The sequence below is a fragment of the Stenella coeruleoalba genome (assembly GCF_951394435.1).
Source record: "Stenella coeruleoalba genome assembly, chromosome: 5".
Lineage (NCBI taxonomy): Eukaryota > Metazoa > Chordata > Mammalia > Artiodactyla > Delphinidae > Stenella > Stenella coeruleoalba.
In genome coordinates, this window is record NC_137150.1 from 110,031,624 (window position 1) to 110,058,077 (window position 26,454).

The following is a 26,454-nucleotide window of genomic DNA, read 5'->3' on the forward strand; positions in this document are numbered from 1 at the left end:
TAGAAAAGTGAGTTGGTAGCTGAAATAGAGAGTTGTAAGTCAGAAAGTTTCTTTTAAAGTAGGAGATGTTTCAGCTGATAGGGTTGAACCAATAGAGAAGGGAAAATTGCTGAGTCAGTAGAGAATGGATAACTGTAGATACAAATCTTTGAGAAGGGAAGAGAAGATGGGATTTAGGGTACAAATGGAGGGTTGGTCTTGGAAAAGTTCAGGGACAATTTATCTGATATAATAAGGAGACAGATATATGAGTTTTAAGTAGAGAGGGTGGTAGATTTGATTGGGTGTTGATGATGTTCTGTAATTGCTTCTATTTTTTCATTTATTTTTAAAGTCAAGGCAGTCAACTGAAGGTGAAAAGTTAAGAGAGAGGTGTTGGAAATTTCAGATGAGAGGAGGTGTAGAATTGTCATCTGAGAGAGTGGGAGAGTTGTTTCATCGATAAGGAAATATGATGGGATTCCTGAGTGATTTTGTGGGCCCACCTGCCTGTGGACCAAGCAGAAAGCTGGATTTGACTAAGTTCTGCTAGGACTACGAGACTTCCCTTAAATTCCACTGGAAGCTGTTTTCAAGACTGGAGAAGGGCAATCAATAAATGCTTGAATGGCAATTTTTCTACCTCCATTTTCCTTGAATTTTCATACAGTTAACATTTCCAGAAGGTTGACAACAACAAAAATAGTCAGTTTAAAGAATCACAGTTTTCCAGGTCAAATCTGTTAAATAGTAACTAGTCACAGCAGGAGGTATAATTAATTATAAGCTAAGTAAGCTTGCGTGACAATTGATTCAAATATACTCAACTCATCACCAAATATATTCTTCATAGTATTGCTGGAGTAAGCTTTCTCAAATGTAAATTTTGTGTGTGACTGACAAGTGTAAATCATTCGGTGGTAAACTATAGCCTATGACAGTTGTTTTCTAAACAGATGAATGCTAATGGCTCTGGTGACAATGGAGATCCAATGTCTATTGTAGAGTTACTCACACTTAAGGCTGCCTCCTCCTTATGGACTATGTCATAGATTGATACTTTCTTGATCATGTGAGATAGAAATATGAGAACCAAGGACATAAAACAGGGTTTCACAAGTCAGTTATGCCATCTCAAATATGGTCCCAAATATTTCTCAGAGATTATCCTTACTGTTCCTAGTCCACTGACTGAAGGTGGGTTCCCTGATTGCCTGAAAGGCCTTGAGCACAAAAAATGCCATTGTGCACTAGCTAGTTAGAGTTGCAGTTGGCAGTAGGCAGCACAAGGGTACTATCCAGTTTTCAGCTATCTCAGGGAATGTCTAGTGGTTGTAAAAATATGTGCATGTGCACTTGCTTTGGGGATGGTGGGTGGGGTAGTCACAACAGTCACAACATACAAGCCTAACTCCTTGTATGTTTTCCCCAGGGCTGAAACTATGGGTCCATGAATACATTTAGTTATAACTTTTTGATATACAAAAGGATCCAATTCTAAATTTTAAGAAACATACATATTAAAAGAGATGGCATTATTTTTAAAAAGTACTTGAAACAGGGATGTGGCTGCACTTCATTGTATACCCTTAGCCAATTTCTGGGAGAAAGCACACAGACTTAAAGAACAATAGGCAATAGTCACAGTGGGTTAATCCTTTCTCTGCCTTGAGGCACCAGGGTAGGGGTTTCCCAGCTACCTCTAGCAATCCCATGTGTGCTGTCCACTCAGCACTGAGGCATCTTCACTGAAGCTCTATGGGAACAAGAATCATATTTTCAAAGTAATTGGTCTTAAGGATAACTTCCTAGTTCTTGGCAAACTAGGAGCTCAAGTATCTGATCACTTTCTACTTCTCTAAATTCTACAATGTAGAGTTTCTCACACATACCAAGTCTTTGTGTCTTTACCCATGCCATTCTTTCTCCTTTGGAATGCCTTCCCTCTTCTACTTTGCTTTATACACTATCTTATATTTCAAGACCAAATATCTATCTCCTCTTGTAGGAAACCTTCATAAAAACTCTACCATCTCCATCCTTGTCCCTGCTGCTTTAAATGTCTTCTTGCCTGTCTCATTCCAATAGACTTAAGCTGGACTTCCCCTTCTTACTTAAATACTGCATTTAAATAGGTCTAATAATGTATGTATGTGTATATATGTGTGTGTATGTATATATATATATATATTACATGGAAAAAATCCCCCATGTTAGTCTTTCCTACTAGACAACATGTCATTTCAGTGACCTGCCTTTTGATTTTACTTCAACAGCATGTGTTGGCTCTCTAATTAATGCTTATTATCTATTAGAATTGTACCTAAAACAAAAATGTTTATCCTGAGAGAGGATTCTCTACATTTCATGAGATATTTTCATGCAGAATGTTCTGCCACTTCCTTTGGCTTTTGATGTTAAAAATTATTTCTATTTCAAAAATATTTTTAACTTCCCATGCTGCCACATAGTAAAGCCTTTTTAATTGATATGTTTTATATCATTCAGTTTTAATTTTATTTGTGCCCTAAGTAATTTGTTAAAGCAGTATTTTTAGTAGGAAATCATGATCTATTTTCTGATATACCAACTGACACAAAATCCAGTTCTTCCTAAGTATGGAGATACTTCATTTTATAAATTTGCATATATCTTAATGATGAGGACATTTTAATATTATGCTGTTTTACTTATTATGAAAAGGTTTTACTCTGAGACCTCTGAAATAAAGCAAAAAGAAAAACTTTAAGTAGAAAATGATGTTTTGTTTCCTCATATTAAAATGCATTTAAAAATGTCAAAATAAGCATGCAAAGCCAAAATTAAATCTCTTGGTCATATTTTTGAGAAGTGATGACTTTTTCTATTTTAATTAACTCCCTAAAGAATTTTTAAATGTGGATGTCTCTAACCTAGAGGATAATTTTCAAACAGTTATATATATAATTATTAGCTTTATAATTTTTCTCCATTCCTCACAAAGTCACAATTTTATCAAATACTTATCTTACCCACCCCACATGAAATGTATTGTGTTAAATAACTTATAAGTTCCAATCTGCCATCCCATTATCTATCATATATCTATCATGGCATATAATTAACTGCTATGATTATTTTGATTTATAAATAATTTTATATAAATATAAAAACACAGAAATATGCACTTAAGTACAGAAATAAGCAATCTGTCAATTTTATTTAATTAGCATAATAACATACATTTAATATATGTCAGATATAGGTTTCTCTTTATTCTGATTTCAGTATGGGCAAATATAGAAGACCATAAAACCACTGTGGTCTTTGTAAATTTATATGGAAAAATGATAGACTTTTAAAATATGAATGTATGTATAGATATATTTGCACAATAAACTTGAGTCAAATTCATATAGTTATGGATAATGTGAAGGATATATTTTCTATAGAATCAATTTTACAGGTCTAGTTCAGCCATGCTGCTGAACATCTGCATAATATGGTTATTTCTGCTTCTTTTTATAGGGCAGAGACCAATGTGTAAATTATGATTATTAATGATCTTACTACTTGTGATCTCTTTTGAAAACTAAATGGATGAAAATTATATTTTCCTTGCAATTTATGACAAAATGATAAATAAAATTATTTTCTGTATATTCTCATTATTTTGACATAATTTAAAGGGTAATCTTTAAAAAGTATCTCATATACAACAAGTTCAGAGATTTCCAAGAGTACACTAGTTAAGGTGTTTCTAGGCGTGTAGAAGTTTTTCAGTCCCCCAAAGTGCCTGATGAGTCCATTTATTTAAAGGTAAAAATCATTAATAGAACACCAGTATCTCTGGGTCTAGTCATAGCTTTTCAACTAACTATAGAAGTCAGTAGTTCTACTTTCTCAAGGACAGTTGTAAAGTGTAGTGTTGCCTAAACTCATCCCTAAGCTCTTTATAGAAAAGAAAGTTCAGTGTAGGATATGCATCATCAATGAAGTTTCTGACCTGGGGAAGAGAAGTGAAGCAAAAATGCCCAGGTGAACTGGTGTGGGAATGAACAAGTATTGATTGAGAATGTCAAAGGCAAAAGAAACTTCTCACTGCCCTTCAAAGTTGATTCTTCCTTGTTATTGTGATGGTTAATTTTTTGTGTCAGCTTGACTGGGCTAAGGGATGCCAAATAGCTGGTAAACATTTATTTCTGGGTATGTCTGTGGATGTGTTTCTGGAACAGATTTAGCATTTGATTCAGTGACTGAATAAAGAGACCACCCTCACCAATGTGGCCAGGCCCCATCCAGTTTGTTGACCCCGATGGAACAAAAAGTTGAAGGACTGGTGAATTTCCTCTTTCTCTCTCTCCCTTCTTGAGCTGGGAAGTTCATCTTTTTCTGTCTTTGAACATTGGAGCTTCTGGTTCTTGGCCCTTCCAACTCTGAGGCTTATACCAGTGGCACCCTGGTTCTTAGGCCTTAGGCCTCCTACTGGGAGTTACATCATCGGCTAACCTTGAACTGAATTATATCCCCGGCTTTCCTGATTCTCCAGCAGGCAGAAAGCTAGATTGTGGTACTTCTCTGCCTCTATAACTGTTTGAACTGATCTCTATAAGAAGTCGCCTCATATATGTATACATCCTGTTTGCTCTGTTTCGTTGGAGAACCCTGACTAATACAGTCATGTCTAAAAATTACCATGATGAATGAGCCTCGTCAATGGTATCAGTTGGAATCATGAAGTTGGAAGGGTCTTAGTAGTCCATCCTCTCTCTACGAGTAGGGATCACTTCTATGCACTATTTTTCTTGGTGTATAATTTTCTGCAGTCCTTTTGGAAAACAGTTTGTCAGCACTTACGTTAAAAAATGCTATAGCATGATCATTGAGTTATTTCACTTAAGGTACTTTATTCTAAGACTATAGGCCTACTGTGTATTAAAAAGAAAATACTATGTGCTTAAAGATATTTATTGCAAGTTATTAACTAGAAACCAGCAAAAATATCCTTCAGGAATGACAGGTAAATTAAGACATTCTCAAATGAAAGATAACGAAGAGAATTTGTGGCCAGCAGACCTATCCTCAAAGAATAGCTAAGGAAGGGCTTCCCTGGTGGCGAGTGGTTGAGAGTCCGCCTGCCGATGCAGGGGACATGGGTTCGTGCCCTGGTCCGGGAAGATCCCACATGCCACGGTGTGGCTGGGCCCGTGAGCCATGGCCGCTGAGCCTGCGCATCCAGAGCCTGTGCTCCGCAACGGGAGAGGCCACAACAGTGAGAGGCCCGCGTACCGCAAAACAAAACAAAACAAAAAACCCTACATCTAATAATGTACTTAATGGCCAGAAACTAAATACTTTCCCCCTAAGTTTGAGAACAAGGCAAATGTGTGTGCTCTCACCATTCCTATTTAACATAGTGTTGAAAGTTCTAGCTAATGAAATAAAGCAAAAGAAGGGAAAGAAAAGACGTTAAGACTGGAATAGAAGAAATAAAATTGTCCCTATTTATGGATAATATGATGATCTATGTAGAAAATTCCAAGGAATTCAAACAATCAAAAAACAAGATCTAGGAAGTAAGTTTAGCAAGATTGCAAGATGCAAGAAACATGTACAAAAATCAATTATATTTCTATGTACTAGCAATGAACATGGGACCATAAAATTTTTTTTAAAAATATGTCATTTTTAATTGTGCCCCCTTCTTCCCTCCCTCCCTTCCTCCCTTCTTCTCTTCCTCTCTCCCTTCTTCCCTCCCTTTTTTCTCTCTCAAAATAAATATTTATTTATAAATATAATAAAATTTAAACAGGACTGTATGCTGAAAACTATAAAACACCAGTGAAAGAGGTGAGAATATCTAAATAAATGAAGATGCATACTGTGCTCACAGATTAGAAGACTCAACATAGTGAAGAAGTCATTTCTCCCAAATAAAAAGCAGTTTAAGACAATTCCTATTAAAATTCCAGCAAGTTTTTTTTTAAGACATAAAGAAGATTGTTCTAAAATTATATGGAAAGGCAAAGCAATTGTTTTAAATAGCTAAAACAATCTTGTAAAAGAGAAAGTGGTAGGAATCAGATTTCCTGAGTTTAAGACATTATATAGCTGCATTAATCAAGACTATGTTGTATCAGTGGAGGGATAGATACAAATTGATGTAACAGAATAGAGAACCTAGAAATAGGCCTACACAAATATGCCCAACTAATTTTTGACAAAAGTAGAAAAACATTTCAAAGGAGGAAGGATTTCCTTTTCAATTCATGATGTTGGAGCAGTTGGACATCCATGGGCTAAAAATTAACCTCAAACTAAATTTTATACGTTATATAAAATTTAAAATAGATCATGAACTAACATATAAAATGTAAAACTGGAAAACTTTTAGAAAAAATTTCAGAATGTAGGAGTAGTCAAAGAGTTCTTAAACTCAAAAGCACAATCAATAGAAGGAAAAATTTACAAATTGAACTTTATTAAAATTATGATATAAAGCCTCTGTTAAGATGATGAAAAGAAAAGCTACCGACTGGAGGAAGATGTTTGCAAACCACATATCCAACAAAGGTCTCAAGTTTAGAATACAGTTGATCCTTGAACAACGCTGGTGTTAATCTGCATTTGACTTATAGTTTGCCCTCTGTATTTTAAGGTTCCTTGGTATCTGCAGATTCAACCAAACACAGAACGTGTAGTACTGTGGTATTTATTATTGAAAAATACCTGTGTTCAAATTCAACTGTATATAAAGATGTCTCAAAACTCCACATTAAAAAAAAGGAAAAAGAGAAACACAAAACAAAAACCCGGTTAGAAAATGGTCAGAAGACATGAACAGTGTATATAGATGCCTAATAAACAGATGAAAGAAAATATATTCAACATTGTTAGTTAAGGAAATGCAAACTAAAACTACAAGGAATTATCACCACCCATCTGTTGAAATGGCTTTAGCCATTTCATTTATTTTAATAAAATGCAGTGACTATACTGAATGCTGGTGAGGATTCAGGGAGACTGGATCATTCCTGGTGGGAATGTAAAATTTTACAGTCTGTGAATGTAAAGTGTTTCACTCTGTGAAACAATGAGGTATTTGTAAACCTACCATACAACCCAACAGTCACACTCTGGGTATTTATCCCCCCAAATTAAAACTTTTTCTCCCCACACACAAAGACATCTGCATGAATGTTCGTAGCAGCTTTATTCATAACTAGTACCTTGAAGCAAGCCAGGTATGTTTCAATAGATGAATGGTTAAACAAATTGTGGTACACCCATACCATGGAATACTACTTAGCAATAAAAAGTAACAATATTGATCCACAAAACAACTTGGATTAATTTTCAGATGATTATGCTGACAGGAAAAACCCTGTCTCAAAAGAGGACATACATATGATTCAACTACTTTTATGTATTATTCTTGTAGTGACAAAATAAAGAAACAGAAAAATTAGTGGTAACCAGGGGTTAAGGATAGTGGTGGGAAGGCAGGAGGCAAGTGGATGTGATTATAAAAGGGAATCAGGAGAGCCGCCTGTGATGTCATTGTGTATCTTAACTGTATCAGTGCCAGTACCTTGGCTGGGATATTGTTCCATAGCTTTTCAAATGTTACCATTTGAGTAAACAGGTAAAGTCTACACAGGATCTGCCTGTATTATTTCATGTAACTGTGTGGTAATCTACATTTATCTCAAAATCAGAAGTTTTAATTAAGATTTTTTAAAATCCTCTTTATATCAGAAACAAAGTGGCTTGAAGAAATCATATGAAAATGTTAATAGTCATTTAACTATTACCGCTCATGGGCATTTGAAAGTAAGCTTCATTTTCAGAAGCATATTGACATAGGTAATAACTTTTCAAATAGATTTTTTTAAGTCTAGATTTAGTCAAATCAGGATATCTGCTGCTCATGCAGTCTTAGAACATCAATGCCAATTAAAATCACTGTGACTCAGAGCTGATACTCAACTTTAGAGTTCAGAATTCCACCCCCCCGCCCCAGTTTAGACTGAGCTATAGAGGCCGCACTCACGATAAACTCATATTAACAACAACAAAAAAAACTGATCTAATAATGTTAGATGGAGTATATGCCTTAAAAGTTAGTTGGAATCCTTGTGTTCAGTAAAGAAGTCACCTTTGTTTTGTTCCAAATAGTTTTTTAGTTCAAATAAGTAATTTTAAGGATTTTTAAATGAGCATAGAGTTAACACTATAAACATTACATGGTCTTAGACAATATGTAATCTTGGTAAAGTAAATGTCTTATGGACCATTCCTGCCTGACTGGTGTTACTACCCCTGTAATAAGTGGAAAGCTTGGGTTTACCAACTAGTGTTTCTTTCTTCCCATTAGTGCTGGATTAGTACTGATGAATGCATTTTATTAAGCTTTGTAATAATGTTTGTTTTTTACTAAGCCCAATGCAGATCAATGTTTTTTTCTTGAGATTTTTCTCAGATTTCTTCAGTACATCCTGGTTTTGACAATTCAAACTTGTCACCTTGATTGTACTCCCTATCTCGTCATCAAAGAAGCATTTAGAAACTATGTGTTAGTTACATTTATTTCTGCTATTAGCTAATGTTACTTGTATGTTGGTATTTATTTTTCTCTTTTTATCAATCTGGGCTCTCTCTCATTGTAGACAATTCTCTTACTAGAAAATTCATAGACTCAAGTGTTTGAAGTGACCTCAGTAACATAGTTTAATCTTTAATCTTTGCTTCAACATCCCTGATTCTGCTTGCCGTTAGATATCTTCAGTAGTGTGAAACCCATCTCATGAGGTAGCCCGTTCCATATTTGGACAGGTTTCCCCATTAGAAAATTCTTTGTTACATTAAGTTAAAAATCTATCAATTTGTAACCCATGGACACTCAGAAGACAGATCCAATCACTTTTCTACATAGTGTGCCTTTGAGTATTATAACCTGGAGCTCTTTCTATTTCCAGAGTGTGTATTTCCATTTTCTCCCCGATTATTTTTCCTATTGCATTACGTGGTTTTGAAGTCTTATTTATTAGCAAACATGAATTTGTCTATATCCCTCTTATATTTGGAATTCTGAATGTAATATAACGATGGGTTCTGACTATATCATATTATATTTTAGTCAGAAATTTCTTGGCCATTGCCCAGTATAGACATGCACTGTATCTTTGTTATTTTCTATTTATTTTATACCTCAAAAGTACAATTGTGTCAAAAGACTTCTAGCGTACTAAGGTTTGGTTCTATTCTGTCTTTTAGACTTGTAAATAATGTGTATATAAGGTAATGGGGAAAAAAATCACTCAGTGATATATTTTTTTCCTTTTTTTGTTTGTTTTACCTCATTTACTCTCCCTCGAGTGTATTGTGAAGATTACTATTTTTTTAAGCCTCAATATATGTCTAGTCAAAAATCTTACAATCTATCGTTTAAATTTAAATTGGATTCCGAAAGTCACTAGATTAAATCTCCTGCTATACTTAGTGAATGAAAATATATGTTAAAGGAGGGAAAGCAGACCATTTTTATGTTTCTAACAGGCTAAATTGGGTACTTGTCAGTGCTCACAATCCAGTTCTTCAGAAGTCTAAAACTGAATTTGAAAGCACCCTGGTCACCTCTGACCCACTGTGGAACACAGTGGTCACAATTGAAGAGGAAGGTGGTGCTTTTCTTTTCCAGAAGAGCCACCTGCAATCACAGGTGTTATCAACAAGCCTTGGAGCTTCAAAGAGCTATTGTATTTTCCTTCAGCCAGCCATTGTGATGACAGCGCTTCGGAGGTTACTGGGCCACTTTTAAACTTTTGTATCTTAAAAACCACAGTAGAAATATATAGGCCACCCCGATTAATCGAAATTATATTTTCTCTCTTGCTGTAATATGATCATAAACCTTCAAAGAGGCCTTTCTTTATGAAGTGTTTATGAGTTACGAGAAACAAGTGTAGGCCTTTTATCTGTAAATGTGACAAATATTCACAAAAATGCAATTGTCTTCAACTAGATATTCCCCTTTCGTCTTTAAGAGACACACTTTTCATAAAATCAACTATTGCCAAAGACTAACAAGTATCTGTGAAACTAAGGAGATGTGAAATTATTCTTTGATTAGCTTGCTCTATCAAAGGTCAAGGAATTGCATCCTTGAGTGGTGGTGGAGAGCTGCGGAAGGATCATGAACAGGCTTGCTCTTGCTGGCTGAGTACTGCTGTTGCTGTAGTGAAGAGAAGGCCATTTTGAACCAGTGGGTCAGACATATAACATGGGGTGTCATAATAGTTGGAAAAAACTCAGCAAATTATGATAAGAAGGATATATACTTCAGAGCAATACTCATTTTTGTGTATAGCTATTATTTTTCTGGACCTTTCTACTTGTTTATGTGCCTCTTTCATTCTCTGTGCACATTTACATCTATATTAAATTTTTATACCCTTTTTTCTCTTTTTTTCTTCATTTACTCCTCATGTAACTGGCTGTGAATGAATCTGAATCACATATTTATGTTAGTGACAAGTCAGAATGCCAAATATGAGCTATTTGTGGCTCTGTTGTGAGCAATTTACATATTTACAGTCTCCAACATCTGCTTTAAAATATTCTAATATTATAATTCTTTCCAAAGTCGGTTTGACCATTAGCAATCAACAATAGCGACAATGAAATACATTGTGATGGTAATTGATAAATTAAAACAAACCACCTGTGTGCAAGAGGGCTCTAGAAAAAGGCAAGTTAAGATGTCTAGGGAAGTGCCGCATTGCTGCAAACTCCATGAACTTCCTGTGATACATCCGAAATTTTATAAACTTCGCTAATATACCAATAATACGGATGATAACAAGAGAAAGCAAAAAACAAAAACAAAACAAAAGAGGAGGGAACAAAAATTAGAAAATAATTTGGGAGGCAGGGAAATATATGGGCTATAATCATCCGTACATTTGCTGTGTCTGTGGATAAAATCTGACTTTAAAGTTTTTTTTGGCTTTGAGAGATGTTTTGGATGGGGGAAAGTCAGACAGATCTGTACCAGTGTCCCAATCCTTCACTTATCTGTTCAGGTGATTTTGGAAGAATCATGTAAAATCTCTTGTTTCAGTTTCTTCATCTGTAATTAGAGGGTGATAACCCTTAGTGTAAGTGTAAAGAAAAAATTAAACATGACTATATGGATAAAGCATTTGACCCATTATCTATTCTCAGTAAAGGATAGTTTCCTGTTCTTTCTTTATCTCCCCAGAATGCAAACTGCCAGCAGCCAAAGGGGAGAGGGAATCATCCTCAGGAGTTAGCAGATACATCATGACTCTGACAGTTATCGCGTGTTGCTCATTGTTTGGGCGTCATTGAGTATTGTAGTTGGAACTGTTCACAATGACAGTTCTACATGCCAATGAAAAAGCAAATGTCTCAAACCTATTCAGTGGCCTTCAGTGCAGGTTGAAAAAGGTATTGAAAATGTAGTTTGGGAGGGATTTCATGAAAGGGAGAAGATGGTATAGCCCAAATAAGCAGCTTTTTCCTAAATGCCTGATTTAATCAAACAGTAACATGTAGAATTTATATTTCTTAAATAAAAATCTCGCTCAAGAACAATTTTCAGCAGAAGCACAGTGTATTTAACTAGATAGTGTCTCTCCTTACTTTCCTTTCATACTGTGCAAAGGTTTTTTTTGTTTTGTTTTTGGGTTTGTTTTGTTTTGTTTTGTTTGTTTTTAATGTGGTATATCCCATAATCTTTGTATAATAGAGGAATAGACCATAGTGTTTAGGTTGCAGATTCCCTCTTACTGTAAAAAAATAGTTTGGCATGGGAGAGTTTACCACTGATCCAGAAAACCATTGGTGGTTGTATAAGTAGTGACCTGCTGATATTCAGCTGGTATCCGAATTAGTGATTTTCAGCAACAAAAACTGATTTTGGAAAAAGTAGTAGACTTAGTTCCAAGGGACTTGAGGGGCTAATATAAAACTAATCATAGATGAACATGACTATAACATTCCTTGCTTAAGACATAGTTTCTTTTTTTTTTTTTTTAACATCTTTATTGGAGTATAATTGCTTTACAATGGTATGTTAGTTTCAGCTTCACAACAAAATGAATCAGTTATATATATACATATGTTCCCATATCTCTTCCCGCTTGCGTCTCCCTCCCTCCCACCCTCCCAATCCCACCCCTCTAGGTGGTCCCAAAGCACCGAGCTGATCTCCCTGTGCTATGCGGCTGCTTCCCACTAGCTATCTACCTTACGTTTGGTAGTGTATATATGTCCATGCCTCTTTATCGCTTTGTCACCGTTTACCCTTCCCCCTCCCCATAGCCTCAAGTCCATTCTCTAGTAAGTCTGTGTCTTTATTCCTGTTTCACCCCTAGGTTTTTCATGACATTTTTTTTTCTTAGATTCCATATATATGTGTTAGCATACGGTATTTGTCTCTCTCTTTCTGACTTACTTCACTCTGTATGACAGACTCTAGGTCTATCCACCTCATTACAAATAGCTCAATTTCGTCTCTTTTTATGGCTGAGTAATATTGGCCATCATCAAGAAATCTAGAAACAATAAATGCTGGAGAGGGTGTGGAGAAAAGGGAACCCTCTTACACTGTTGGTGGGAATGTAAATTGATACAGCCACTGTGGAGAACAGTATGGAGGTTCCTTAAAAAGCTACAAATAGAACTACCATATGACCCAGCAATCCCACTACTGGGCATATACCCTGAGAAAACCATAATTCAAAAAGAGTCATGTACCAAAATGTTCATTGCAGCTCTATTTACAGTAGCCCAGAGATGGAAACAACCTAAGTGTCCATCATCGGATGAATGGATAAAGAAGATGTGGCACATATATACAATGGAATATTACTCAGCCATAAAAAGACATAGTTTCTTATATATGATCCCTGGGTGTCCAGAGAAAGCCTCTCAGAGGTCATATTTGATTAAAATCTGCTTGACATCTGAGCTTGGGTTCAACTCGGGCAGAGAATTCCAGGCAGAGATGCGAAGCCCATATGGTTAAGATGAGCTTGATTGTGCTTGAGGAACAGAAAGAAGGCCACTGTAGCTGGCACTTAGTGGAAGGGAGGAAGTCACAGTATTAGACTTGTGCTTGATTGTATCAGACCTTGTAGCCAGGACTATAGAGTGGATTTTATCCCAGGTGAGATGGGACTTATTTAATAGGGCCAGGTCACTCTGACTGGGCAGGATTTTGACCTGAAAGTGGGTCATTAATCTCAACCTGACGGCACGCTGTACATTTGCAAAGTGCCTGGGCATTGATAACTATATATATAAAACTCTGGGCGGGTGACTTTGACAATTCATCCTATGTCTTTATATATGAAAAAGAATCCTGAAACCACGGAAATTTAAGATAATTTGGGGACCTTTTAAAAATGTTAATTTTGGGGCTTCCCTGGTGGCGCAGTGGTTGAGAATCTGCCTGTCAATGCAGGGGACACGGGTTCGAGCCCTGGTCTGGGAGGATCCCACATGCCGCGGAGCAACTAGACCCGTGAGCCACAACTACTGAGCCTGCGCGTCTGGAGCCTGTGCTCCGCAACAAGAGAGGCCGCGATAGTGAGAGGCCTACGCACTGCAATGAAGAGTGGCCCCCGCTTGCCACAACTAGAGAAAGCCCTCACACAGAAACAAAGACCCAACACAGCAAAAATAAATAAATTAATAAACTCCTACCCCCAACATCTTCTTTAAAAAAATAACCTCCCCCAAATAAATCTCTAGCCCCATGTGTTTAAAAAAAGAAAAAGTTAATTTTGTAAGCATAGGCTAAATTCTCCTCAAAATTTTCACCAGATATCTGATATTCTGAGGAGTCTAAGCTTTTATTCCCCAGGACCTGCATCCATCGCAGACGTGAAGTTTCTTCTAATCTATTGTTTTATCTTTTACAAATTTGTCAGTTTGCCTTTTACTTCAGAATATATTTGTGTTTATTTTACTACAGTTAGCTCTTTAAGTTGCTGTCAAGAAGCAGATGTGCATAGTAGCAAGCTACTTTGATTCTGCAGTAAGAAACCTGAGTTCAAATTCTGACTTCAGCACTGGCCAGCTGTGTGGCCCCATGAAAGTTACATATGGACACTGGTAAAATGTGAGGGGTTTTTTTTGTTTTTTTTTTTTTTTGTGGTACGCAGGCCTCTCACTGTTGTGGCCTCTCCCGTGTGGAGCACAGGCTCCGGACGTGCAGGCTCAGCAGCCATGGCTCACGGGCCCAGCCGCTCCGCGACATGTGGGATCTTCCCGAACCGGGGCACGACCCCGTGTCCCTTGCATTGAAGGGCGGACTTTCAACCACTGCTCCACCAGAGAAGCCCAAAATGTGAGTTTTAATTGCAGGGGTTAGCAAACTATGGCCTGCGAGCCAAATCTGGCTGCCTATCTGTTTTTGTTAATAAAGTTTTATTGAACTACAGTCATGCTTACTCCTTTACATATTGTGATCTCTTAACAACCTACAACAGCAGAGCTGAATCATTGCAACATAGACTGTGCGTGGCCCACAGAGTGTAAAATGTTTATACTTGGCCCTTTACAAAAAAAGTTTGCCAATCCCTGTCGTAGTGCACACTTCTGAGGGTTATTGTGGGAATTCCATGGAATAATTCACACAAAGCTCTTTGTACAAAGTCCAGCATTTAATAAGCATTCAATATATATTTATAATTACTAGAATTTTTAGAAATTCATTTTGTTTACTTCACAGTAATCAGGTCAAATTGACTCTCATGAAGATGCACCACTGTTTATGTGTATTTCTGTATATCCTTGGAGATAAAATTGCCTAAGTTTGAGAAGTCTGTTTTTTGAGTAGTCATATTTTGGTGATGCTTGCCCATTTCTGCGTTAATAACAGTCCTGGTTATTGGAGGTTCTATTTTGCCCACTAATCTGTCCTTGATATGAATATTATAAATTATACATATGTAAAAGTTCTTGGCTATATTACAGCAATATGGGTAGATTGTTAAATTAATCATTGCAGAACCCTTTGAAAATCTAGGCAGCAATGTGCAAATGCAAAATTTATAACTGGAGCAAACAAAAAGAAGCTGATGATTCCTTAAGGATACTGATGTTTTTGTGGTTTCTTTCTTTTATTGTCGTCACCAGAGATTTATCTAACGTTTGGGGAAATTTTCAATATTTAATCATAAGCATTTTTATTCCAATGTAGGCTATACGTGGAGGCCAATCTGAATTTGTTCTAACTAGAGGCTGGATATATATATATATTTTTAATTGGGGTATATATTCAGATGAATGCCCATGTGTGTTAAAACTTAAACAAATTCATGCATTAATAAGGAAATATGATTACTGAAGAGTTTAATGATTTTACTTTTCATAGTGGTAAACATGTTGTAAAAGGCCCCTAAACAAAGATTGTAAACTGTGGGGAAAAAGGAAGAGGATAATCTTATTTGAGCATCCCAAGTAAATAATTTCTTATTTAGTTTTCTTCGTGAAAATATCTTCCTAAATGCCTACATCATACTAATTACATAGCCACTTTTGTAGGTATCTGAAGTACCTACAAAAGTATATTTAAGTTCCTACAAAAGTATATTTAAGTTACATTTATGCCAGTGTAGTCAAGAGTTTTGTTCTTAATTTCCATTTCCTATTTCAATGACTCTGAAAACATAGTTTCCTAAGTAATGTATACAAGGTTTTTTTTTTTTTTTTAACTACTTCAGAGTTAATGTTGGATTTTATTTGAGTTTCTTGGCTTTCTATGTACCTTATTAATTCAGTTCAGGTCAATTTGTTTAAAATTAATTTTACAAAGGTATAGGACATGATTCCTACCACATAGACATTTATTGTTGTGTTGGGAAGACTGGTTACATGAACCAGTTTATCTCCTATTTTCTTTTACACTAATTAAGGAATTGTCAGGAAGATTCTGCAAAGCTTATGCTGAGACTTGAGTAATAGGTAGAGTTTGGATAGGAGAGGAATGGGTAATAGTTCTTATATTTGTTTTTTTTTCGGGAGGGAGGCTGAATGGTTGTGTTTTTGAGTATGTGTGTTTATTTTCCCCTATCATCTAGAATTCTGTGATTGCCTAAAACACATTATTTGATGTAATAAACCTTTAGGTCTGGATTATGTTAGCATATAGTGGAGTGATTCAAATTATTTACTCTGTATCCTGAAGCTCAGAAAATTTTTGATCTTGAATTAATCTTTCACTTTAATAAAAGGTTTATTAAATCCTAAGTTAGAAGGAGAACAAATAATCTAATAACTTCTTGTCAAAGCTTATCACTCTGAGGTTCAGAGAGGTTATGTGCTTATACTGATTTTTACAACATCAGATGGAATAGTTTTCTTGACTCCTAACTCAGTGCTATTTGTGTGTGTGTGTGTTACAAATGCTTCCTTGATGTTCATTACGTGAAGTCTGACAATTTTCTCGTAAATTGCATCAAACCAAGGCACTTGCTTTCTTTATTTTTTCAAAATTAGTAAATATATTTATTTATTTAATGATTTCAAGCAACAGCTAGTTTTTTGATGGGCTTTCACTTTTGCCTTATCAATGACAATTTAAAAGGAAGAGAGGCTGACAAGAGAGAAAAGGAAGAGAGAAAAAGAGGTTAGAAAAGAAAAAGGAAAAGAAAGAGAAGAAGAGATCATATGAGAGCTAGTTTAGGAATTAAGGAGCCACAGAGAGCAAGGGAAAAAAGGAATGGCTTCTTAAAACTGATAGAAAGAGCAAAGTCTCAGCTGAAGGGGGCAATAGTTTGGACAGGATTCAAGAAAAGCGTGAGCCTTAATTGGGAAAGAGACTATAGCATGAAGTGGGAATTTTCCAGAGATGTATCTTGCTAGAAAGAAAATTATCCCAAAGGTATTCTCCTTAAAGAGAAAAATTCTGGCTAATTACTGTGCCTGAGTTCGGGCTGCGGCCACTTCTCCACTCCCACCCCACTGCCGCCCTCAGAGGTGCTGAATCTGCAGGTCTGTGGCTAGCGGTGGGCACAGGTCTCTGTTCTGCAGGATGGGGTTTATTAAAGTTATCAAGAATAAGGCCTACTTCAAGAGATACCAAGTGGAATTTGGAAGAAGACGAGAGGTTAAAGCTGATGACTGTGCTCAGAAATGCATGGTAATCCAGGGTAAAAATAAGTACAAGAAACCCAAATATAGGATGATAGTTCGTATAACCGAGAGCGATATCATTTGTCAGATTGCTTATTCCATATAGAAGGAGATATGATAGTTTGTGCAGCTTATGTTCATGAACTCTCATGGATACATTGCAGAAAGCACTGATGGTCAACCTGGTGCCTTCACCTGCTGTTTGGATGCAGGGCTTGCCAGAACTACTACTTGAAAGAAAGGTTTGGGGGCCCTGAAGGGAGCTGTGAATGGAGGCTTCTCTGTCCCTCACAGTACCAAAAGACTCTGGTTATGATTCAGAAAGCAAGGAATCCATTGCAGAAGTACACTGGAAGCACATCATGGGTCAGAACATTGCAGATTGTCTGTGTTACCTGACTGAAGAAGGTGAAGATGCTTCCAGGAAATAATTCTCTCAATACATAAAGAACAATGTGACTCTAGACACGATGGAGGAGATTATAAGAAAGCTCATGCTGCTGTAGGAGAGAATCCAGTCTATGAGAAGAAGCCCAAGAAAGAAGGTTAAAAGAAGAAGTAGAACCATCTCAGAATGTCAAATGCCCAAAAGAAAGATGGAGTAGCTCAGAAGAAGGCAAGCTTCCTCAGAGCTCAGGAGTGAGCCGCTGGGAGCTGATAAACCAAACCACAATTTTCTATGAAGGTTTTTCAGATAAAGACAATAATAAACTTATTGACCAAGCTAAATAAATAAACAAATAAATAAAATAGAAAAATTCTGGAGAAATGCAATTCAAACATTTCAGAAGTGAATAGCTGAGTATTATATGAGAGGTTCAACCACACAAAATTATCACATAAAAAATGTTCATCTCTTATTTTTTCATGCTCTCACCTGTTTATTTGATGGCTAATTTAATAAATAGCTTTCCACAAAATCTGATTGTGTTGACTGTATTAGAATTGATTTTTAAAGGAGGTCACATGTTAAAGATTACATTATAGAACTGATAGTATGTAATACAAAGGTATTCTTGCTATGCCTGTCAGAAATGGATTGACAGCTTTCCTGAATTAAATTTATGGTGATTTCCAGTAAGTTTGAATGATATATTGTCCAATTTATCCTGTAGACCTCCACCTTTAATATCACTTTTTTGAGTAGCCTAGCTTCATATTTTCCACACTAGATTAACAGATCCTTTCTCATTATAGTGTCATACTACCATACTTTTCTTTGTGTTATTAATCACTATTGTAATTAAATGCATTTGTGTTATTATTTGTAAAATGTCTCTCTCTCCCGTTAGTCTCTAAGCTCCATGAAAATGGGTGTTGTATGTTTTCTATTCATGACTATAACCCCAGCACCTAGCATTGAGCCTGGCACAAAGCAGGTACTCAAGAAATATTTGTTGAATGCACCAATAAGTAAACACCACACTACTCCAGAAAAAATAAATGCAGAATTAAAAAATAAGGCTCAAGATGGTGGCCATGGAAGTCGGAATCCTCTAAGGAATGTGTAACAACTCAACTGCTGAATCAACTAGAAAAAAAAACAGGCTCATTTTGTTTTGATATTAGCCAAAACGTGCTTATCTTTAAGAATATTTATTTTCAATATAAAAGAATTATAAGTATTATAACACATTGGTCTATTCCAATTTAATTTACATGTAAACAAATACATTTAAAATCTGTTTATTATCCAATAGATGCCCCCCTTAATCAATCCTTACTATATATCAAACACTGCTAACCACATCATACACATTATCCTATTTAATCCTCTTTCAGGAGTGTGCTGAAATTATCTTCCATTTTACAGTTGAGAAAACTGAGGCTTAGAGAAGCTAAGTACCTTGCCCAAGTTCATACAACTGACATGACCACATGTTGGAGCTATGAGTATGTGGTTTTAAAAAATTATTGTACCAAGGAAATTGCCAAAAACAAAAATTAACTTATACATGGTCATGCTGAATGTAGCACTATCCAGTTATACTTAAGGGTTGAGGTTTTGGACTCAAAAGGTTGAGTTCCACCTGTACTTATTAGCTGGGTGACCCTGAACTTTTTAAACTCTCAGATTCTCCAACCATGAAACACACTTGACATTACAGCCTTGTTAAGCAAGACTATGTAATGTGTGAATTCTAGAAGCCAGTAGACATTCAATGAATTTGAATTTCTTTTTCTTTTCTATATAACAACTATATTCTCCATTCTGTTCTATTCTAGCCAGCCTGCTAAATGCTAATTCCCTTTGTTTGTAGGAATGTGTACAAATAGACATTAAAGAACTATATCTTATTTAACAAGGTTAGTGCAAATTTGAAAACTGCTGAAGGAGTGATAGTTGAAATTTAAATATGATTAATAGCAGCTTCCCATACAGTTTTCCTCAATTTCCCACCCCCAGAACACACACACACACATACACACACACACACACACACACACACACACAAAGCACACACAGGCATGCACATAACATTTTCTGAAGAACTAGGTGCTGCTTTTTTCCCTTGCCTTATCTCTATCCCTATACAACTGGTATTCCCCAACTCATCTCCTCCCCAGAGTGCTTATCCATTTCTGGTCTCAGAGTACATTGTTGCATTGCAACTTCCTTAGTATTCTAAATATCTGTAACTTTATATAAACTATAATAGTATTTTTCTTGAATGTTGTCTTAAAATATTAATTATTTAGGATTGGTAGTCAAGGAAAATCCTCTTGTAGTCAATATAGTCTATAAAATCATAATTATTTTGGACTAGAAAAGAAAATTAATTCCCAGATGCTTTATACTTGTTTATCTACAGATCTTTGTTCTCCTTCACTTGTATTTTTCTCATTTATTTTTGATGCTGCCTAGATGTATTTATCTTTAAGTTAACCTCAAGTCAGTCTTTTGAAATGAAGCTGGTTAAATATAAGTAAATAAACATTATATATCTAGTTACAAATTTTAATACAGTGATGGAAAATTATCAAGTTTATGAGTTATTTTTCTACAATAGAAATATTATAATAGTTCACTTAAATATCAAGTTAATCTATTAGAAATAAATCAATCAGAAGAGAAAAATTGAAAAATGAGAAATATGTAAATAGTTAATGTTTCCAAACTTTTACCATTAAAATAAGCTTTTAAAATCTGATTACCAATTATAGTTTAATATTTGCCAATAATGTATATCTCTATATGTTTAAGTCACTGTCAGTTTTGATCTGGAGCAATAATTATTTTCATTCTATAGGTAAGGTTGAATTTTTAACCTTGTTTGGAAAAGATGGATGTGTATCTGTGTACCTGTATGTATGTATATGTAATTAGCTAACCTATAGTGATTTGTTCTGTAGAAGAGCAACACCTTGTTCAGATGAGATATGTAATAATTTCATACAATACCTCCCCTATGTTTCATTATAGAGGATGATTTAGCTTGGGTTTCTGCTTTCTGGACCTTGAGATGCTCAGCTTTTTTGCACCCTCTACTTTGAAAAAGATCTAAGTTTTGTCCAAATTTTAATAGTATATTTGATAAGCTCTAATGCTTTGAAAAATCACCTTTGGTAACAATCTTTATGAGAAAGCAAAGAAATATAAACTGATTTAAAAATAAATAGTATGGGGCTTCCCTGGTGGCGCAGTGGTTGAGAGTCCGCCTGCCGATGCAGGGGACACAGGTTCGTGCCCCGGTCCGTGAAGATCCCACATGCCGTGGAGCGGCTGGGCCTGTGAGCCGTGGCCGCTGAGCCTGCGCATCCGGAGCCTGTGCTCCGCAACGGGAGAGGCCACAACAGTGAGAGGCCCGCGTACCGCAAAATAAATAAATAAATAAAAATAAATAGTATGAAAACTTATTAATTTCTTAATCATTCAGAGTAATTAATCATTATCAGAGTGGGTTATTAGTTATTTTAGATTTATCTCTTTTTTTGTATCAGACTGAAAATCTTTCACTTTTGCTTTCACTGCTGGTCCCTTACCACTCTGCTCCCCACCCCTATGCACACACATACACAGGGACAAACACACTCCCCTCGAAGTTTGCATTTTTCTCATCTTACTTGAGAAGGTAACCAAGCTTGTTAAGAATATAAATTTAGAGAAAAGAGAGACTTGAACATTTCTCGAGTATTTTTTTTTTTTAGGAAAAGTATAATTGGAAACATTTAGCATATGAAAGTGTAATATGCCATCCTTTCCTACTTATTTCCTGGAGAATACCTGATTAAACTTACAGATAATATAAATGGATGTAATTTTAATTCAATATTTAATAAGCTAAGTACAATTTAGGCCTTAAGGGGAAGAAAATGTTTTATTGTAATAATGAATGTAGATAACCAGGGCTCAGTGGATATAATATGATTAAACAGTATATTAATTTAAATAAAATAAAGTTGTACAGGTTGAAATAAAAAAAACAACATGATATTGAAAAGAAAACTTCAAAATCATATTTTATAATAAAAACCCATTTCTGAAATTTATATTATTACAGATTTTTAGTAGTTGATTAATACTTTGTCTCATTAAGTTGTGTGCTTATTGCTATCTAATTTTGTTTGAAATTAATATATACAGTCGCCTCAATATACTGTCTAAAGACCTAGATACATTTTGTTATAGATGACACTATTATGTTGTACGAGATATGAGTAAGCACTTTTTGCACTTTTTGATGTTTAAAATTTTTCTCAATCAATTCCAATTGACTGACAGTATAATTTCTGTTGACAAAGTAAAAAGCAAAACTATAGCATTTTCCCTTTATTGACTAGTTATAGTAAAATTATACTGATAGATGAGGTTTTTTTATTTTTAAAAATAGAGTACGTAGTAAGACGTTACCTGCTTTTTAGTATCTTCCTTTAAAAAAATGTTAGTTTCCTTTAAAAAGAGTATCTTCCTTTAAAAAAAAATGTTATTGTGATTCAAGACTCTATCCTTCTATTTGACATGCCATATTTTTCTATAAAAGAAAAAGTCTCAAAGTACTTTCTTTGTTTAAGGTTAATCTGCTGCCTCAGTTGAAATACCCAGATCAAAACATGTAACTTTTGCTTTATGGTTTTATGATGTATGTTAATAGCCATTCAGCTTCAAAGACTTTGTGATAGCTAAGAGGAATATATAATTTTTCTTCATATTTTGATATTTGACCACTGCTTAAAAATGTCTCCTATTTATTTGTATGCAATATTAGTGGGGTTAGTAACATCCAGTGGTCTAAGTGGCTGATTTTGAAAATTCTAGAAGTTATTCAGGGCCACAAATAAATACATTAGGCAAATAGTTTTGAATTACAAAATGTAACTTCATCTAATAAGTATGGTTACATCTGATTATACTTGCTTGCCAAGAAAATTTGACTATGTTTTATTTCATTATAAAGTTCATTGGCAGAATGTGAGACAAATCAACAGTTTTTGATTTTAGGGATATTTCTTAAAAACCTTAATATTAGAATTATGTGTGTGACAAAATTATCTTAATAAATCATCATTCCTTGATTACAGGTTGAATATTTCAGACATCCAAACCAATTAGACTGATTACTTTGATTGCCAGAAATCCTTAAATTTATATATTTTTCATTGACATATTCAGTTTCTATATCAGACACCTGTGATTTCAACATTTTTAGTGGTTTATGATTCACAGGAAAGTCAGTGCATTTCATTATCTTTTTCTGGATTTTAGGGATTTTGTTTTTGCTTCATAAAATATATGAGTAAGCTAATCAATCGATCTTAGGCAGTATATATGACATAGTATTTGTTTCTAATTTATGTGTTAATTGGTTTAAGATAGAAAGCTAATAACTAAAAAAGGTTACTTCTCAAATACATTCAAGCTGGTCCCTAAGTATATATTTGTTAGCATCAAATTCTTCCAGTTGTTTGGAAACTAGGCTACTTTGTGGTTTTTAAGGACAGACTTTAAAAGCCTTGTGTCAGTGGAATAATCTTAAAATCAAAGCCCCACCTTGTCTGCTGTAGCAAACCAAAGTAAAACTGTACTCTTAAATTCTGCTTTATATTTTTATGGGACTCTAATCAACTGGATATATTAACTGTGTCATGGGCTGTCTGATGACATTTTGAAGTAGAAAAAGTAAATTGCCTTTTCTATCGTACCCTTTGCCAGACGTTTTCCTACTTTGACTCAAGGCAAACCATTCAATTGAGATGATTCAGTTCATTTATTACTACAGAGCACATTGAGTAATATTTGTAATTCAGTCATAATTTGGAATATATCCTAACTCTTCTTCTCAGCCCCTCAAAGAAGGAAAAATGCAATTTATGGGTGCTGAATTTGAAATTTATGATAGTAGGATTAGTAATAGACGTCTTCCAGAAATCTATATTTTCACTGGTGTATATTCCTTAAGTTTGTTCTGGTGTTCTATTTATAAGGCAAAGCTTAGATTCAGTGAACGATTTCATTCATGTATAAGCTTAATAATTGCATCGTACATGTGACTGCTGAAAAGTAGGGTGCAAAACAGAGTACCTCAACTGGAGGTCCTTTAGATTTAGATTTTTAACATATATTTAAGATTTCACCAGCCCCCAGTAAAACTCCTGAGAACTGAGTCTCTCACGAGCTTCCCTGGTAGATGACATTTCACAAGTGTTGTGAGTTTGTTGTCAGAGGAATTAAGTGTGACTCTATCAGGAGAGGGCGACTCTTGGAAGTTTACACCTAGACTCCTTTGAACTTTGCCCCATGCACCTTTTTCTTTACCGATTTTGCTTTCTATCCTTTTACTGTATGTAATAAATCATAGCCATGAGCATGACTATATGCTTACTCCTGTAGGTCCCCTAATGAATCACTAAATCTGGATGTTGTCTGGAGGGCTCCCGGCACAGCTTTCCTCTTGTAATTTAACTTCAGTGACCTGGGATAAATATATTTATATAATAATTAAATACATTGTTAACATTAAGTTAGATGTTTACGTAGTGTAAGAAAAAAAAAAGAAAGCTACATCTTTATTCCAGTGATACTGTAAACCCTCTAAAACCTGCTGTTTTTCAACTTTGAGTTCTGGATTGTGTCCATGCAATTACTCACGTGTACGGTCTGGTTATTTAGGGACTCAGACCTCAGTCTTCCTGGTTCTCTGTCTTGTTAGGTCTTGAAAGCCCCAATTTTTGTGATCTGAGTGCAAGCAACCTGTGTTTTAAATTAGTTTTATTAGGACACTGAGTTTATAGAGTGAATTTATCCGTCTGGATTTATCATGCTAAAATGATAAGAGAAAATTTGGACTACAGAAATATTGGGAACATAATTATGAGTCTGTCTTTCCCCCTATTTCCTGCACTGGTAGTTTATTTTTTCTTGAACAACAAAGGCTATTTATTTATAAAATGTTACCTTTATAAGATCGATTTTTTTACTAACTTTTTAAAATAATCTAGTTTTAAAAAATATGTATAACCAGATAATTAATACTTTTAACTTTTGCTTTCTATTTACTGCTACTAACTTGAAAATTTTAGATGTGATTTTTTTCCTGAATGTATTTCCCAAAATTTTGTTAAAAAACAAAATGTTCTAGAGTTTGTTTCTTTACTATTTTCATTCTAGATAGTTTACTCCCCTGTAAAATTTTGTGTCCAGTTGACCGTTGAACAACTTGGGGTTTAGATGCACCTACCCCTGCTCAGTTGAAATACACATCTGCTATCTCTGCCTCAAAAACAAAGTAATTGACAAATGACTCACTCAAGCTGAAACAGTTTGCATTAGAATCAGGACTCAAACTATAGTTCTTTTGATTCCACATATTGTGATCTCTAATTGAACACAAACTTTTCCCCACAGTTCGCTAATTTAAAGACCTGAAAAATGAAAATACAGATACTGTATTTATCGAAAAATATCCACGTATTAGTGGACCCACACCCATATTGTTCAAGGGTCAATTGAATCTCTTTTCTATCTCCACAGACTACACATCTATTTTTTGTTTTATTAATGATTTACATATTCATAAAATATAATAAAATGGATTATTTTGAAAGCACTACAGATTTGATTTGTTCCTATCTGTTTAATCTTGTGGTGATTTTTGTAAAGAATTTTTATGTTGTTTAGACTTTGTTTCAGGTTAAGAGAATTTTAGAGGTCCATAGGATAGAATTTAGTATTTTTTTAACCCATTTGAACTTTTTAATTATATGCTCCATTTTCATTATTGTTTCTTTTCTGATTATCACAGGAAATTCTTTTTCTATTTACTCATACCAAGAATCTGTCTACTCACATAGTTACAGCCAAGTATGTTAAATATAGTTTTATAACTCCTTTTGGTCAAGAAGAAGATAGTTTAAATATTGTAATAACAGGAATCAGTAGGACATTTAGTAACTCCGCCCTTAATCAAGTATGTGATATTGCACAGTATTTTCTTTTTAATAATTAGATTCACATCACCTTCTTTTCTGCTTTTTATTGAATTGCAATATCATTGGCTTTTTTTCTTCTTTTCTCTTACTTTATCTCTGTAGATATTAGGATGCAGTTTTCACATTTGAATGTGTTTACCTGCCTAACATAAATGTCTAATATTTATGTTAGAAATTGACAGTAAATGTCCACCAGCCCAAGATGGTGATGTAAATGAGTCAATAGGGTTGGTATGAAAATGTGGCGTTGCAGGTACTGGGAGGAACCAGAAAGTACATGTTCCATCTTCAGAAATTCAAACTGAAAATTGAAAGTACAGTTGTCCCTCAACATCTCCAGAAGATTGGTTCCAGGAGCCCCACCATATACCAAAATCCACAGATGCTCAAGTCCCTTATATAAAGTGGCATAGTATAATGAATACTGTGGTCGCTTTGTATCCAAGGATGCTAATCCAAGAATATGGAGGGATGACTGTATATTTGTTGAAAAAAAATATAAGTGGACCTGTGTAGTTCGAACCTGTGTTGTTCAAGGGTCTACTGCCTTCTGCAAGGTAAACAAAACAGTAATACATGTCAGATCAGGCCCAGGGACAGTCTGTGAACTCTGGTTTACATATTCATATCTTCATACATCTACCCAAGATATTTAGTTTTTAAACAGGTTTTGGTCCTACTCTGAGGTATTTTGGGCTAAAAATAACTTTCAGTTTGCCTTTCAGAAGTAAAATATACATTACCAATCAAATGAGAAAAGTATGACCTTTTCAAAATATTGTTTAGAAAGGATTATTGATATGCAAATTTATTCTTTCTGAAATATTCATATAGCAACCTTGTTAAAAAAAAAGTATAGGCATGCTTCCTTTAAATTTTTCAGTGAACCCAAAACTGCTC

The 26,454-nt window shown here is 34.9% G+C and overlaps 1 protein-coding gene and 1 pseudogene across 2 annotated transcripts in view; both read left to right on the top strand.

The window, feature by feature from the left end:
• Positions 1–26,454, top strand: part of GBE1 (1,4-alpha-glucan branching enzyme 1) — a 295,070-nt gene that overhangs the window by 169,452 nt on the left and 99,164 nt on the right. The gene's annotated exons all lie outside the window — the stretch shown is intronic.
• Positions 16,818–17,844, top strand: LOC307186791 (large ribosomal subunit protein uL18-like; annotated as a pseudogene). Its single transcript has one exon. The product of its transcript is annotated as a large ribosomal subunit protein uL18-like (transcript).